We start from the raw sequence: 17,550 nt of genomic DNA, 5'->3' as shown, positions 1-17,550 counted from the left end.
AGAAAAGTGCCTTATAAATTCAAGGTATGATTATCTGCATCATGTTGTCATTCTTTTCATCTGAACAAGTTTGTAGGTGTACGGTTGGAAAGAAAAATCATCTTGTGGAATGTAATTCTCAGGGCCATGAGAAATGTGGGTCCTGGAAAGGAAACAGTTCCCGTTGGCGAAGACTCCGGGGCATGAGGACTCATGACCTTTCAAGACCCAGGGCACAGGATGGTGGTGGCACTGTCCAGTTCACTTTCCACAACTAACTCAGAGACTGCTTGGTCATGTGTTCGTGTCATCTGATTGAATTCTCTGCTGTGACTACCAGAAATTATTCATTAAACTTTAGTTGACAGAGAAACAACTCAGGAAGAAAATGTGCATTCTTCACTCGGCTGGCATATCTAGAGGGAGAACGTCTCCTTCACTAGACTATCTGGATGAACCTCTAGGGAAGAGGGAGGGTAGGCCAGGTGAGCATGTCCTGGCAATCAAAGGGGGTGTTTACACTGTATTCTTAGGAAGACCGTTTGTGTCATAAGAGAGTTTGTTGGCTCAACATGTCGGGGATGTGTTCAGATGTGCAAAATGCGTGGTAGGCACTGAGGTAGAGAGGATTTACTCTACCTATAAAGGAGAGAAGAATTGGAAGTTTCCGAGGGAAATCTGGGAGAGAGGAGAAAAGAGCACAGGGTCTAATGCTGCAGGAGGGAAGGGCGAGGTCAAAAGAAGAAACGAAGTCTTCCATGGAGGTTTAGCTGAACAGGATGTTAGAGGCAGAAACGTCTGAGGGGTTTCAAGTTGTTTGTTGTGGAGTATAAAATGTTAACCTTTCCACCCATCTCACTTATGAAAATGTTGGAAAATCTACATTGCTCATAGATTGTGTATTTGTGTGTGTGTGTGCCTTCCTTAGGACCACTTAGAGAAGTAACGTATTCCACATCCAGGTTTTCTCAGAAAGAGCAAAAAAGTGCATGTGTTGATGAACTCCAGAGCAAGAGGATTCGAAAAAAAACTATGCTAGAATTTAAATATTTCTTTCAGTTACTGAACAGAAATCAAACCGAAGCAACTTTGTGAGAGGCAAGAAGGACCTATCTAAACGTGTTAGATAATATCTGGCCTTAGAAAGAAAATACCAAAGTGCAATTAAAATGAAGGAGCCTGAGGGAAAGGAAGAACAAAATTATGTTGTTATAATTATTAGTAATTATTTTCAAATAGAGTGATGTTGACTATTTCCGCATAACTACTCCTATGTTGTTACTGTTTTATTTTTAAACTTCTTTTGATTATCTGAATCTTTGGTGTATATGAACCCAGAACTCTCCTTTTATCCCTCTAGGGATCTTATGTTAAAGTTGAAATAACAAGCTCAGTGCCATCGTGACATGCCAATTCAAACAAAATGAGAAGAGATCAAATAAACGATAGCTGAGTAGGATATGTGGAGATGTTTATTGAGTCACATCATATTCTGGTTTTCTGTTGATGTTCTTCCCTCTGTTTGTCCTTGAAAACTAGGGAAACTTCTCTGCTTATCCTATACAGAGGCAGCCTGTAGATCGTTAAGTCTTAAGAGCTAAAAAGTACCTTTGAGATGACTGTCTTCCCAATTTGTGCTGGAGCTTTACCTATGCTCTGACAGTCTCGAATCGAGATCCAGCCTCTGTCTGAACTCTGTCAGTGTTCACAAGGCTGACAGTTGCATTTTCTGAACTGCTGTAATTATTAAAAAATTTATTTAAGCAACAGGATGTTCGGTGGTATATTCTGTTTTCTCCAGAGGCCCAAATTGGAGAACAAAACATTCTAAATCAAGGAGCTACACTTGCAAAATCTAGCAAAGGAGTTAGATCCTGCCTGTATTGACTATTACCCACCTGCAAGCCTATGTGAAAGATTGAAGTTGAAAAAACTTTAGGGAAGATATTTCTTTGGAGAGCAATTTCTGTGTGTTGCTGGGATGGGGGAAGAAGAAGTAAGTATTTTCCTCCCCACTTTAAGTGAGAAAGCTTTAGGGAGGGATCAGATTTCAATGAGCAGAGAGGTTTCCCTGGTTGACACGTGTGTTGGTCAAGCTCTTGATGTTTAATGACATGTTACTCAGGTTGTTCTCAAACAGTCTTGTTACCAAACCAAACTTAGGTCTGGTGGTCCTCTCACAGTAAAACCAATCTACTGACACTGGGTTGTGGTGAAGGAAAGTGCAGCGTTTATTTTAAGGCGCCAGACAAGGAGTTGGGGCAGCTAATGCTTAGAAAACCTGCACTCCCTGATGGGTTTCAGGGAAATATTTTTAAAGGCAAGGTGAGGGAGGGGAGTTGCAGGGTGTGTGATCAGCTCGTGCACGATTCTCTGACTGGTTGATGGTGAGGTAACAGAGCGGTGTCAAGGGGTTAACGTGATTAATCTCAATCCTCAGGCTCTAGTCGGTCTCATGGTCATCAAGTAGTTAACTTCCAACCATATGGGGTTTTAGTATCTGTAAAACAACTCAGGAAATGTGCATCAGATACTGCTATCGATGTATTTCAGTGAGGAGCTAAAGATTCTGTGAGGGTCATATGGATAATTTACTGTTTAAATTGTTACCAGTTCTCCTGGCCCAACTGCTACTTTTGTCGTTACATGTTCACGTCCTTTTGGTCATTAATTCTTGAGCCAGGCTTTTGTGACTCAGGGGAGGCCTGGGAGACTGCAGCTTTTCTACAAACAAGAGGCAGGCAGAGGACATGGGGGGAGGGGGTCTGTCCTGGGAAGGTCCCATAGGGTCCTGCTAGTTTACAGTCTAATGATGAGAGTCTGTGACTGGAGCTGCCCCTTCCTGGTGGTAGAGGGAAGAGAATCTCTGGGAAGGAGCTGCATTTGCTCCAGCTATGTCCTCACCAACATGTAGACTTGAAGGGAACTGACTGTAGCTCAGGTTGAAAGGAATCCTACCCAAAAGGACTGACTAAAGGGACAAGAAGTCCTCAGCAGAGGTGACCACCAGGAGTCCAGATTAATCCTAAGAAGCCAGCTGGGGAAGCAGCCTTGCTCAGGCTGAGTGACCTTCAGATGGGGATCCTCAGTAGAAGAGCTCCAAGGAGTCTGCAAAAACATGAGTGAGACAGTCAATCACAGTAATTCTGCCAACCTAACACAACCAAGCCATTTCTTTCTAATCTTCATTCACTACCTGGGTCTGGCCCTGGAGCCATCAAACCAGTAGCCAGGGAGTGAGGAAAAGAGGGAGAACTGGGAAGAGAGAGGAGGTCAGTCACTCATGCATTTCCGATTCCAGCCCAGATACAGGGGAAGGGAGGGAAGGGGGAACTTCAAAGAGGATAAGTTTCAGAATTTTTATATTATTGGAGGGGACTTTTAAAGTTATTGAAATGAGATTGTTCTTGTGACTAAATGGGGCTGAGAGAGTAGCCCTAGATGTCATCAATGTTGGGGAGAGAGGAATCCCATAAGTGTGTTTGAATGGCAGAGGGAAAGTTTTCTTCTTCCTTCCCTTCCCTTCCCTTCCCTTTTCCCTTCCCTTCCCTTCCCTTTTCTCTTCCTTCCCTTCCCTTTTCCCTTCCTTCCCTTCCCTTTTCCCTTCCCTTTTCTTCCTTTCCTTTCTTTTCCTTCCCTTCCCCTTCCTTTCCTTTCCTTTCCTCTCCTCTCCTCTCCTCTCCTTTCTGTCTTTCTAGTTGCATCCTATGAGTCCAGCTGATACAATAAATCAGTTATACCTAAACTGATAGTTATCTGGTTTCTTTTCACTTCCCCAAAACTTTGGTTTATTATTGTCTCTGAAGATAGACACACACAAGAAAATTCATTTACTGTATTAAATATCTTCAAGGATTTGAAAATAGCATTTACAGGCCCCCTGAAATTCTTTATGCTCAAGGTCCAAGATCCCCTAATACTCTAGCCATTTTCCATACAACTGTTTACATCCTCTGCCAGCCTGGTCACCCTCCTCCCACATTATTCTAGGTTTGTATCATTGGTATTTTTCTATACCAATGCCTAAAATGCTAGTGGTTTTCACCTACTTTCCACTCACCACATGTACGCTATTGGAAAAGTCCCCTAACATTCCAGCATATTCTTTCCCTTAACTATAAAGTGAGGAACTGGATAGAGCTGAATTAAATTCCTCAAATATTTATCATGTCAATACTAAACAGGCTATTATTCTGGCCTGAAAGGAGTTCACCAGTGAGAGAGAAATAGACAAGTGTCCAACTAATATTGGTATAGAACAGATTGGGATAAAATAAAAGAATGTTATCATGAGAGGACATATTGGCTCTCAAAAAATATCTGCTGGACACTTGAATACAGTGAGATCCAAGGAAGGATTTATGTTTCTTCCAGTTCTAGAATTCATTGACTTTTTTGTACTGGTTCCCATTTTTAAAGAGTTTCTTCCCTTTGTATTATTTAGAAGTGTAACTATTCCTAAGGTATAAGTTATTAGGCATATAATGCCTTCTTGTAAATGAATTTCGGTCATTTTCACAATGACCATCATGTTAGTGCCAGAGAGCTGAAGAATAAAAGGCATCTTGCTGGCAGAGGAGGGCAGACAAGAAGAGGGAGAAAATGATGCTTAGAAAAGGTGAATGAAAACTATTGTTTCAACCTCCCAAATTTTCTAAGGTTGTCCATTTAGCTCTGTGTAAGTGAACCCCGACCTGCGTGGAGTATTTGTCGCTCAAACACAGCGTATGTTTGGAAAATCCATTCAAACCTACAGCAAGTTTGGATAATGAGCTGGAGATGAGATCAGTTTGACAACTTTCATTCATTAAAGGGAAACTAAATAGAGCTTATTGGAAACAGATTCGGTGGGAGAATGGAGAGTCTCAAAGAGCTAGAGGTTGGAGTGGACGAAATAAGGAAGTGAGAGAATGCCACAGCTGGGTTTTCCCAAGAATATTTTATAATTCTAACCACGTACATGTTACAGGAAGTCCTGATGCTGGCCTGACTTACAAAAAGTACTAAGCAGAGAATAATGTGATTTGATATTGTTGAATAAATCACATATTAGGGAATCAGTTTAAGTTAATTGTGTGTAAATGCAGGCAGTCAGAGGGGGGAGAGATGTTACTATACATGTGTACAAAAATTTTTAATACTACCAACTAGCTTTTTTGACTCAATGATGTAGTTTGGACATATGCAGTTAAGCTCGAATGGATGTATATAGTGGCAGAAAAAAAAAAGATGTTATCTGACGAAACTTAGAAAAGAAGAATTAACTATCATTATCCTCTCTCAAGTAGAGTTCATGTAGCTCTTGGTACTTAGCAGATAAAATTATGATCAATGGGTCCATGAGGTATGTGGTGGGTAGCAGTGCATGTTATAAGTATGTGATCATGTCCATTCCACATCTCAAGAATGATTACAAAAAAAAAGAAAGAAAAAGGAATGATTACAAATACAGGCATGTAATCTTAGCTTTTATATGTGCAGCTAATAGTTTTCTTAGATTCTACAAAAGTTAGTTGTCTTTATGAGTCATGTGAAATAAAGCCACTTTTTACTCTACCTTTTATTTAATTTTATTTTATTTATTATTTTAAATGTATTCAATAACTCTTAAAACAGTTGTTCAGTTTCTTGATTACTCCCATCTTTTAAGTTTCTACCTTCACTTTTGCTCTTTAATGCTTGTTTTCAACCATTTTATTCTCGTCTAAATTTCACCTACAAGCCAATTAGGTGAAAAACATCAAATTTTATTATTTATTTAACAAAAGTCATTTGGGGTGATGCCTTTTTAGGGTACAGGCTAATTTTAGTCTTCTGCATGATTTATTGATTTCAGTTATAGTGCTTTGGGGTTTATTACTCATGATCACACTATGTATTTGTGAGCCAGTAATACCACACGACATTTTAATAAAGATCATCTGGCTTCACCCATTAAGGGAGCAAGAGAGAAGGCCAAAACTCTCACTTTGGGGGATGTATTCTTTTTATTTAAACCTTTGAGAATGAAATTTCTGATGATACATGTACTTGGTGTGTATCTGCTTTAACGGAAGCATGTGAGAGTTAAACCACTCTCACAATTGTATATGGAAATATTGAGCTATTTCAGCTTCAATTTTAACTGAGGTCCTAATATAATAGGTGCTACCTCTTCTCATGTTCCAAAAGGAGATGCTGAACCATCTCTGTGGGAATTTAGAGGAAGTGGGTGTTGGGTGGGAAGGTGATGTTTGACTCTTACTTCAGTGCAATAAGAGGAGCTCTAAAGAAACCATTCAGAGAGCTTGAAGGACGCTGAGGTTCGTGCTTGTCTCATGCCTGAGAAATCTGAAAGGTGAGCATCGGGTTGAGGATCCAATCGCAGTAGAGCTTAGGGGTACCATTGGAATGATTGGTATGTGTTATGGGTTGAATTGCTTCCCCTCCAAAAACTATGTTGAAGTCCCAACCCTCAAAATCTGTAAGTGTAACCTAATTTGGAAATAGGGTCTTTGTAGATGTAAACAAGTCAAGATGAGGCAATACTGAATTACCCTGGGTCCTAATTCAGTAAGACTAGTGTCCTTATAAGAAGAGGAGAGACGGAGACACACAGCGAGATAATGGCCATGTGATGACAGAGACAGAGCCTGGAGTGATGTATCTACAAACCAAGGAATGCCAAGGGTTACCGGCAAGTACCAGAAGGTACAAGAGGCCAGGACTGATTTTCCCCTACAGGTTTCTGAGTGAGCATGGTCCTGCCAACGTCTTCTTTTGGGCTTCAAGCCTCCAGAATTGGGAGACAATATATTTCTATTATTTTAACCCACCAAGTTTGTGGTACTTTGTTACAGCAACCCTAAGAAACAAATACAGCATGCAATTGCACTCTGAATGACAGCAAAGTTTGGGTAGTTTCCCAGGGACAGATTGTGAGCCACAGGAGAATAAGAGTGGTTAGAGGGTCATTTTAGATTGTGTTCAAGAGGACTGCTTAAAAAGGCAAAGAAAACTCAGCTGAAAGATGTTGACAGTATACAGTCAGATACCCAAGGGCTTAGAGAAGAATTCTAAACCACCATCCAAGGAATACCTGCACTGAGAACTGCTAGTAAAAGATTTCCTGTAATGAGGGTCTCCCAAGAACTCATGAATGCTCCTGTAAGGGAAAGGGTCTGCTCTAAACCCCAAGACAGCCATACTGGTACCTGTTATGTAGGAACTCTCCTGCCCTTTGTCCTGTTCTACCTCCTCTGTTTAGATTCTGGTGAGGTAACACATCCACAGTAGCAAGCTGAGGGAAGATGTTTTGAAGCACAAACAGGAGAAAAAGGGAAGGAGACAGTCATTCATTCTAGCTTCCTCCACTGTAGGTGGTCAGTATGAATCAGGGAAGAAACTTTAGCACTAAATTCAGTACAGTGTTGCTATTACCCTGGGTGGAACATAGTCATTAATGTCCCAGAACTGCCTGGGAGACTGAAGAAGACTTTCTGATTATGTGAACTTTATCAGAAAAATCATGGGACTTTCCCTAGATTCCATATAAACTAGAAATGTGGAAGTGGGGGCTGGAGGTTGAAATAATCACCTTTGAAGGGATACATACAGGCAGATTCAAGAAAAGAATAAAGATATTTTCCATTCCACCCTGTGAGTTTTGCTCACTCAAAGTATTAGAAACTTTAAACACTTTATAGGAAAAACTTTTTTCAGATACATTATTTTATTTTATTCTCACAAGAGGCCTATGAGAGAAGTGGGCAGATATTAGTGATAAACAACTGAGAGAGATGAACAGAATGTCCACACTCTGACATGGAGGGATTCTTCCTTTGATTGATTTCAGTAACAGTTATTATACTTTTCTCTCTCCATTGGTAAACACAAGATTTTTTAAAATATCATATGTTTTCAAATCAGAAATTTAAATAATCACATTTGACCCAAAGAAGGAAAATAACACTTCTAGAATATCTATAATGTCATTAAACTTGAAGCATTTTTACTCTCTGCTTGAATGTTCTCTTTTGACCACTTTCAAAGGTTGGAGTTGTATGTTTCTGATTTCTTTTTTGAGTTCCAAGTCCTCTTCTTTTTGTGTGTGTGTGATGTTTATTTACTTCTTTTTTTTTCTTAGCATCTTTATTATAGTATAATTGCTTTACAATGGTGTGTTAGTTTCTGCTTTATAACAAAGTGAATCAGCCATACATATACACATAGCCCCATATCTCCTCCCTCTTGCGTCTCCCTCCCACCCTCCCTATCCCATCCCTCTAGGTGGTCACAAAGCACCGAGCTGATCTCCCTGTGCTATGCGGGTGCTTCCCCCTAGCTATCTATTTTACATTTGGTAGTATATATAAGTCCATGACACTCCCTCACTTCATCTCAGCTTACCCTTCCCCCTCCCAGTGTCCTCAAGTCCATTCTCTACATCTGCATCTTTATTCCTGTCCCGCCCCTAGGTTCTTCATAACCATTTTTTTTTTTTTTTTTTTTTTAGATTCCATATATATGTGTTAGCATACGGTATTTGTTTTTCTCTTTCTGGCTTACTTCACTCTGTATGACAGACTCTAGGTCCATCCATCTCACTACAAATAATTCAATTTCATTTCTTTTTATGACTGAGTAATATTCCATTGTATATATGTGCCGCATCTTTATCCATCTGATTGTTAATTTCTGGTATCCTCTTGAATAAACTGACTACTAACTATCACAGCCTTGCTAAATGTAATCAGTGTTTTTTACATCACATTTTTATGTTTCATTAATAGTCAATAAACTGCATATAAAACATACAATTTGATCAATTTGATGTCTTGACATATGTATTCACCTTTGAAAACATCACCACAATAAAAGTAATGAACCTATCTATCCATTTCCAAACATTTCCTAATTCCCCTTTGTAATCCTTCCCTATCACTTCTCTTTGTGGGAAGATTTTTATTTCAAGTTTAATTTCTTTAGTATATATAAGACTATTCAGGCTATTTTTTTATTGAGTTGGCAATTTGTGTCTTTCAAGGAATTTATCCGTTTTATTTAAGTTGTCAAATGTATGTATTAACATAACTTTGTTCATAATATTCCCTTATGATTCACTTAATATCTGTAAAATCAGTAATGGTATCATCTCTCTCATTTCTGCTATTGATAATTTATGTCTTTTTCTACCCCTAATCAGTATGGTTAGTAGTTTGTAGATTTTATTAATCTTCCAAAATAAACAGATTTGGGTTATAGCAATTAATTTTCTCCATTGTTTTACTGATTTCTATTGCACTGATTTCCACTCTGATATTTTTTCTTTTATCTGATTACTTCAGATTTATTTTGCTTTTCTTTTTCTCCAGGTGGAAACTGATACCTTTCTTTTTTTCTAATATAAGCCTCTTTTTCTAAATGTATAATATTATAAATGCTATACATTTTCCTCATGTATTGCTTTGTCTGCATCACACAGATTTTTTTTTTAAACATCTTTATTGGAGTATAATTGCTTACAATGTTGTGCTAGTTTCTGCTGTATAACAAAGTGAATCACCTATACATATACATATATCCCCATATCTGCTCCCTCTTGCATCTCCCTCCCACTCTTCCTATCCCACCCCTCTAGATGGACACAAAGCACTGAACTGATCTCCCTGTGCTATGCGGCTGCTTCCCACTAGCTAGCTATTTTACATTTGTTAGTGTATATATGTCCTGCATCACACAAATTTTGATATGTGTGTTTTCATTTAACTTAAAAGCCTTTCTAATTTCACTTCTGATTTCTTCTTTGATCCATGGGTTGTTTAGTAGAGTGTTATTTAATTTCCAAATATTTGGAGATTTTCCAGAGATTCCTCTATTGTTGATTTCTAATTTAATTCCACTGTGGTCAGATAAGATATTTTGTATGATTTGAACTCTTTTTAGCCTGTCCCAGCTTTCCCCTCTCTACACTATGGCCTGAAAACTCTCTTTAAAAAAATAAGCTAGGGCATGGTAGGCACTATCATATTTATTTCCAGATGTGCAGGGATCACTGTCATTCGTTGCGAAGGGAAGTAAAACTTTTCCTGTGCCCTCTTAAGATCTCCAGCTAGTCCTGAAAATTAAGTTGACATAAGATAGATCAGCAGGAGAAAAGCATGAAAGTTTTATTTTTACATGTACTTTTGAGCCTTCCATAGGAAAATGAAGACCCAAATGGTTAGGCCTAAATGCTTATATTCTAGGTTGAACAAAGAGTAGTAATTGTGGCAAAGTAGCTAATATATTTGGCGAGGGTAAAAGAAAGTTAGGGTTATTTTAACAAGGTATGTTTGTACAGATTTCTCTTGGCCTTGACCTTCCTTGGGTTTTTTTTTAATCCCTTGCTTTTAGGAAGAAAAGGGGAGGTCAGCACACTCTTCTTTCACCTGCTGTTTTTCAGATACCTTTAGCTCAAAATAGCCATTATGCCAAACCAACATATTTTGGGGTAGCATGTTGTAAACCTCCTTATTTCAGACTCCCTGATGTCCAGTGTATTAAGAACTGTTGTTTTATATATCTTGTCCAGATTTTCAGTTGCTTCATACAGGAAGAAAAATATAGTTCTTGTTACTCTATCTTGTTTAGAAGTACAACTTTACATTGAAGTTAAATATTTTTTCATGTGGTTTTATTGAAGCTGGTATATCTGAATTATTGATTTAGCTCTGTCTCTATAAAGAAGACTGCAAAAGTAATAGGAAAGATCTATAGAGAATGGGCAAAATAGGTGCTTGAGTATTGTCTGCCACGAAGAATCGGGAGTTTAGAAAAAGGATAGTGGGATTTGCCAAGTGTATAGAATTAGCCCACAAAATGTTAAAAAAAACAAAGATACGAAGATTAATCAGACTCCTAAGGACACCATGAGTATAATACTGTAGAGATACAGTGTATAACAGAAAACCTCAAGCTGACATATACAAAATGTAAGGTTCTAGTTTTTGTGCCGCTGCTGTGAGATATTAGCAAGTGACTTAACTTACTTAAGTATTATTAATAAAAGTAATATGTTGGATTGCAAATAGATTTCTGGACAGCATTTACAGAGACTCTGATTTAATAAATTTGAGATCGGACCCTGAAATCGGATCTTAGTTTTGAGAACCGCTAAACTTGATGATCTCTTAAATGACTTCAGCTGCCATTCATTGAACACTAAACATTCAGTGTCTTGGATACGTTACATACATATCCTCTAATCAAACAATCACTCATGGTGGATCTTATTGAGGTAGGAGACAGATGGGCCTCCGGGCTGGACAGCTGGGGTTTGTCAAGTGGAGTAAAATTGAAGCTTTGCTCTCACCCAGACACTCCAAGGACAAAGCTAGTGGCAGAAGCTGAGCTCTGCTGGAGTAAAGAGATAAGATGACCACTCCTGAGGTCAAGGAAAACTTCCCTGTCTGTCCATGTGCAGGAAGGCTCCTTGGGGGTCAAAAAGGGAGAGGGTGCCACCCCATAATAAGTGGCGCGGACATGCACCCACAGGCCTCTGCGGTGGGATCCATCTTAACAAAAAGTTGCGCACGCATGGTGGAGAGGGTCCTGGGACCAGTCAGGTGTGAAAAAAGAAACAAGATAGTTGGCCAAATGTGAACAAAGATCCAGAAGGACTGCCCTACATAAGTGATTTCAGTCACCTCTTTACTGTGCTCTGCATTCGGGACGCCCGCCCTCCTCTCCCGGTGTGTATTTCTGCCCTGCTTCTGACTTAAATAAATAAACTCTTTCTTTGTGTGCTCTCCCATACCGTGCTGTGTCTTTAATAATAAACTTCGTACCTGTTTTTACAGTTCTTGCCTCCTTGAAACATTCTTGCTTTCAACTCGGGGAAAGAACCAGGGCTCACTTTGCTTCTAGCCTCTAGCCCCTGGTGGTCTCGCAGCTGGGATTCCTGGTTTTCATCCAGGCTAGCCAGGTTCAATTCCTGGGCAGGGAACTAAGATCTCTCTTCAGAACCATTCACTGCTGTCCCTCCAAGATCATTATTAACCTAATTTTCTAAAAATTGACATTTCTTTCTTTGGAAGGGCCAGTAATTTGCCCAAGACCACGTGTAGAGTCTACCTAGAAATTGATGAACTTAGATTTTATTTGTGATCTGGAATCAAAGCTGTGCATTTTCTATTTCACCATGGTACCTACAAAAAGACTTTATATATCCTTAACTGTTTATTGGTTGGTTGAAGTCAAATGTGTTGAAGATAAAAGATTATTCTCTAACGAAGGACCTTACATACTTTATAAAAGAGAAGCATGAATAGAAATGATTTATAGATAATAGGTAATTTTAAGATACCATTATTGAACACTTATTTATACTAGGCTAACAGCTGTAGTACATTATTTCAGTGATTTTACATATTCGAGGGTTTCTTAGTAAAACTTGTCTGTTATTTAGTGATGTTATCAATTGATTGCGTGTGTTGACTTCTGCCCTTCAGTATGTTACTGAGTCCAAGCTTGTACTGCTCACTGTACAACAGGCCAATAACTCAAGAGATGAGGTGTCGCGGCAAGGAATAGCCACTTCCTTCGGAAAGCCAGCAGACTAAGAAGATGCTGGACCAGTGTCCCCAAAACCCGTCTTACCCAGGGTAGAAATCAGGCTTCTATTATACTGAAAGGGGAGGGGGTGTGATTGTTTGTTGCAGACTTCTTGGTGCCGCCCAGACCTCCGAGGGGACGGAGGTGGTAATCCTTTGTTCTTACAGCTGTCCATGTAGATCTGGTCATGATGCTCTTGTAAACCTACATGAAACAAATGTTATTTTCTGTTCTGCAAAGTTTTAAATCTGTATATGAATGAAAAGTGTTGTGGGTTTGAAGGTCACGCCTGGGAGGCAGAGCTTTGAGAAAGGGCTATTATGTATATTTCAGGCTATAAAGGCAACCTTCTCTTACTGACTGAGCAGACAAACGTGCAGAGCCAGCATGACTAAGCACAGGCAACAGAGCACAAAGGTTACGGCTAAAGGAATAGATCCAACGTGGAGTCAGGTTTGTTCTCCTCTATTAAAACAATACCTTAAAAAATATGGTACCTCGCGTCCTTAGGTGATATACATGCACTTACTATTTTCATATGTCTCTTCCCTTCGAGCCTCTTCCACTTATCATCCCTTTAGTTTTTCTACTATTTTCTTTCATTTTTTTAATTTAGTTTTTTTTCATTTTTTCAGTTTTCTCATTTTTCCCTTTTCATAATTCAAGACAGTGTTTATGAGAAGTCCCTTCTAGCTTTTTCAGTTTTAAAACACTTGATGTTATTTCACATGGGAAATGGGTAGAGATATTGACATCATCCAGATTTGAAGAGAGGGAATGAGGGTTTTATGGATCAGACATAAATAAACAGCCTTTAACCCTATGATTCAGGTAAAGTAGAAAATATTTGTATTTCAGAAGTTCTACCAAGAGTCTAAGGAAGAATAAAATTAATAAAAGTGAAAAGAAAACTTTTTTTACCTGGCCAAATTAAAAAATATATATATATTTGTAATCCTTACAGGTTAAGTGCTCTAAGTATTTGGGGGGAATGCTTTGGATTGAGGTCATTGATTTAAATTCTATCCATTTCCTCTACCCAATTTCCTTTGTTTCCCCTCTCCCTCTTTTTAATTGGAGCTTTTCTCAAACTTGAAGTGATCTGAATGGAGTTGCACAGTGAAATGAACCAATTCCCTTGAAAGAAGTAGGGGAAGCAATATTTTTAGAAAGCTTGCTAATTTCTCTTTTTCACTCCGCCTGCTCTGCTCTGCTCCGAGACCTCACTGAGAACCCCTGGAGAAGGGAAATTAACAAGCCCCCCCGAAGCTGAACCACTACAGCCTTTCAAGGGAGTTGGTTAATTTCACTTTGCTGCTCCATTTGGAGCAGCTGGGAGTACTGGTCTTAAGGGAAATAATAGGACCTAGTGCTTGAAATCCCTTTACATTTTTAAAATGAAATTCTACTAAGTTTGCTGATCAAACTCAAAAATGGTGTTCATCATATGTCTGTGATACTGGTTTATACATTGGCGCAATCTATATTTTTTCTTCAATTTTCATCTCTTAAGCCGGTTTGAGACAGTCTTCGAAATTTTGTTTGATTCCGAATCCTTACGGAATACTATTTCCTCAATGTCCAATAATTACATTTATCAGTAAGGAACAAATAGTTAAAAAGTTTTTTTTTCCTAGTATGATTCTGAGTGCCCTTGCCCCCTTTCCCTTTAAGAATCTAAAATAGTTCTCTTGTCCTTGTTTAGGAAACTCAGTCATCATCTCTTAAGGCAGAGGCATTCTCCATCAGGGCTGTTTGCAGGCTTCACGCAGAGGGCATCGTAGAAAGGAATCAGATGGCCCCTGGTAGCTCTTAAAATCCTCTCATTCCTGAATTATGGGCTTCCCTGGTGGTGCAGTGGCTGGGAGTCTGCCTGCCGATGCAGGGGACGCGGGTTCGCGCCCCGGTCCGGGAGGTTCCCGCGTGCCGCTGAGCGGCTGGGCTTGTGAGCCATGGCCGCTGAGCCTGTGCGTCCGGAGCCTGTGCTCTGCAACGGGAGAGACCCCAACAGTGGGAGGCCCGCGTACCGCAAAAAAAAAAAAAAAAAAAAAAAAATCCTCTCATTCCTGAATTCTTTGAACAATTCTATAACATTAGCAAACTTTTAAACTCCCAACCCCCTGTTTTCCGAGGTTAATAAATTCATTGAACATTAACAGTTTTGAAGTACACTCTTGGGGCATCCCACAATAACCTCTTTATATTCTGAATCTTAACCATTTAATTCTTCTCAGTTCTCCTCAAAGATGTTTTTATGATGGAGCTTCATCTGGTGCCTTGTGATACTAAGTTTCCTGCTTGTGGATGGTTTCATAAAAATCTACTCAGAGTCTCAGATGAATTGTTTTTTGTCTTTCTGTGTATGACCCTTCAGTTATTTCCAGAAAAATGAGAGCAAACTTGAGATGGGCTTGCAAAAGTTAACATTCAAAAATATCACAGTGTTTAAAGTAACTCTCGTGTTACCCACAGGCATTCCTGACAATCAGAGGAACATGCTCCTTTTTGATATTAATTTACATATAGATTCATCATTTGCTGTTGCGGGCTATTGTGTGGTGAATGTATTAAAAAGCATTCTTTTTGAAAATCGTAGACAACTCTGGTTTTGACATCAGAGCCTCTGACAAGTAAATCTGTTCTCATTATCTCAGTATTTATCTCAGCTTGTAAAAATCCTGCAGGGTTATGATGCATCGCGGCATCCTTCACTACTTCCTCTTGTTCTTCAACATAAAGCTGCCATTTATTCTAAAACAAGCCTGATAAGATTGCCTTATAAATCCAAGTCGTTTAAACAGAACACTGCTGCAGACGCTAACGTCCTTTTGCTGCAGCTCTTCTCCACCTGGGCTAGAGTATTATTCTTGAGAGTCAGAAGGATGAGCTACAGATATACTATACGCACCAAATTACCTTTCACTCCTAAAGGGTTAGAGACTTAAATATTAAAATATTCATGCAAATGTGAACAAAGGAAAAGTGCTGTTTTTGCACTTTCTCAAGTGAGGTCATAGCCTTCGGCCACCTACTATACTGTCCTTACTAAGTGAACAATAAGAAGAAGAAACCATGGTTCATTTTAGAAGTTAACCCACATCCAGATACCTGAATGACCTTCTCTCAAAGCTGATTTAAATAAATGGTGTATAAAATACACACCAAGAGAGTCATAAATGGCTAAGGTGATATTTGAGCCCTTATGGGAGGTAGTCATTGTAAAAATTCTATGCTCTGTCACGTCTAATGATCTTTGGGTCTTCATTTAGCTGAGAGATGGCTTTTTAATGAACAAATGCCCTAACCGGTATAGATGGCATTCTTATTATGGCCATATATCTTGGAGGGGGGATAGGAAAGAAACTTAGGTAAGGAGAATGTGTAAGAGAAGTAAAAGAATCCCTGGGAGATGGAGGGCATCCTTGTCGCTATGGGAGCGATGATACCTTTGGTGAGATGGGGGTGCCTGTCATAGTGGCTGCCAGTCGATGAATGAAGCCTGACTTTTTGTACCCTGAAACTTTGAGGAGGCTGGATTTATCTGAGTGTTTGCTTGACTCTAACTCTGATCTAATGGGCACATAGTCCAGCCCATAATCAATGTGTGTGTATTCTTTCCTGTCATTTCTAGAAATCTGGAGGTTCCCTGGGGTTAAAAAACAATGCTGGGGGCATCTGAGGTATTCCAGGAAGTACAGGACCAAGCGAATGGCTCCTAGACCTTTTGGAATATCTTGGATTCTTGCAGTTAGCAAAGGAAGGGGAAAGAATCTATAAATGATTCATCAGGTTTCCAATAGTTATCTTGGGCCAGAAATTGTCCCCATGGAGTTAGTCTTGGTGGAGTTTAGGACACACTTGTGCTCCCAATTTTGACTCACAGCCTCAGAAACCCCTGGACTACACTGGGAACTTGGTAAGGCTTAATTATAAACAGTCCAGCAGAATCATGGCCTTCTAAGACAGGCGACAAGAGGGACTTCAATTATCATTACCTCTGACTCAACTGGCTTGGGTCATGGAGTAATGGACCTTGTGACTTCTGAACAGCTATATTCCTACGGAAGCCCCTCTTCTTTACATTTGAAGCAAGTATTGGAAGCTAGGGACTCCAGCTTATGTTAGCAACTTTAAGCACATTTGAAAAATCATATTTGATAAATATTGGGGCTTTGAAAGTAGCCACATACCATTTTAAAGCGCATTAGTGCCAAAGTATATGACCAAGTGCACCTGCAGGAATTAGTGGCTTTTTATCATCAGAGACATTGGCCGTGACACTATCTAAGGATGCCAGAGAAATCGTGAGGCACAAATGGCATGTGATCGTTGCTTTAATAAAATTCTGTGTGACTTATTTGTCACCTAGGTACAGAGTACACCTGCATATATATTTTCAGCATATTAATTCAACTTGTTTCCAGCATCTTTTAGAATCCTTCTTTTTAAAAGTCTGCATATGTATCTATTTACTTTAGAAGACCGGAAGTTAGAAAAAGGTGGCTTCTGGGAATTTCTTTCCACGTATAGGACTCCAGATCCAGATGGTATTCACCAAGCTAATGTTACACATCCATTTCAGAATCTTGCCGGTTTGTCGATTTATAGAAAGACATGAGTAGGTAGCAGATGGTTTAGCCATCCATGTTATTTTTCATGCTGATTTGTGTTTGTAACCTATATCGTCAGGAAGATGAAATCAGGAGTCTGGCGAGGTATTGTTCCGGGAAACTTTAATTCACAAGTGATGAGAAAGGAAGAATTCAAGAAATTTTTTGTATGCTGAGTGGTGCCTTTCACTGAACAGCACTGCATTGTCTGCGAGTGACGGCCCTTGAATATTAAAACAGAACCATTTTGTCTTGTCCTGTTACCATGGAAGATGAGAAGGTGACTTTGGAAAAGCAAACAGGAAAAGCCATGAAGAAATTAGAGAGTGTGTATTTGAAGGCTATTTGCCCAGTGGTATTCTTTCTTGCCCAAACTGTGTGTGTGTGT

The sequence above is a fragment of the Delphinus delphis genome, chromosome 5, assembly GCF_949987515.2.
Source record: "Delphinus delphis chromosome 5, mDelDel1.2, whole genome shotgun sequence".
Classification (NCBI taxonomy): Eukaryota; Metazoa; Chordata; class Mammalia; order Artiodactyla; family Delphinidae; genus Delphinus; species Delphinus delphis.
The sequence above is the reverse complement of the archived record's forward strand: the minus strand, read 5'-3'. Positions refer to the sequence as shown.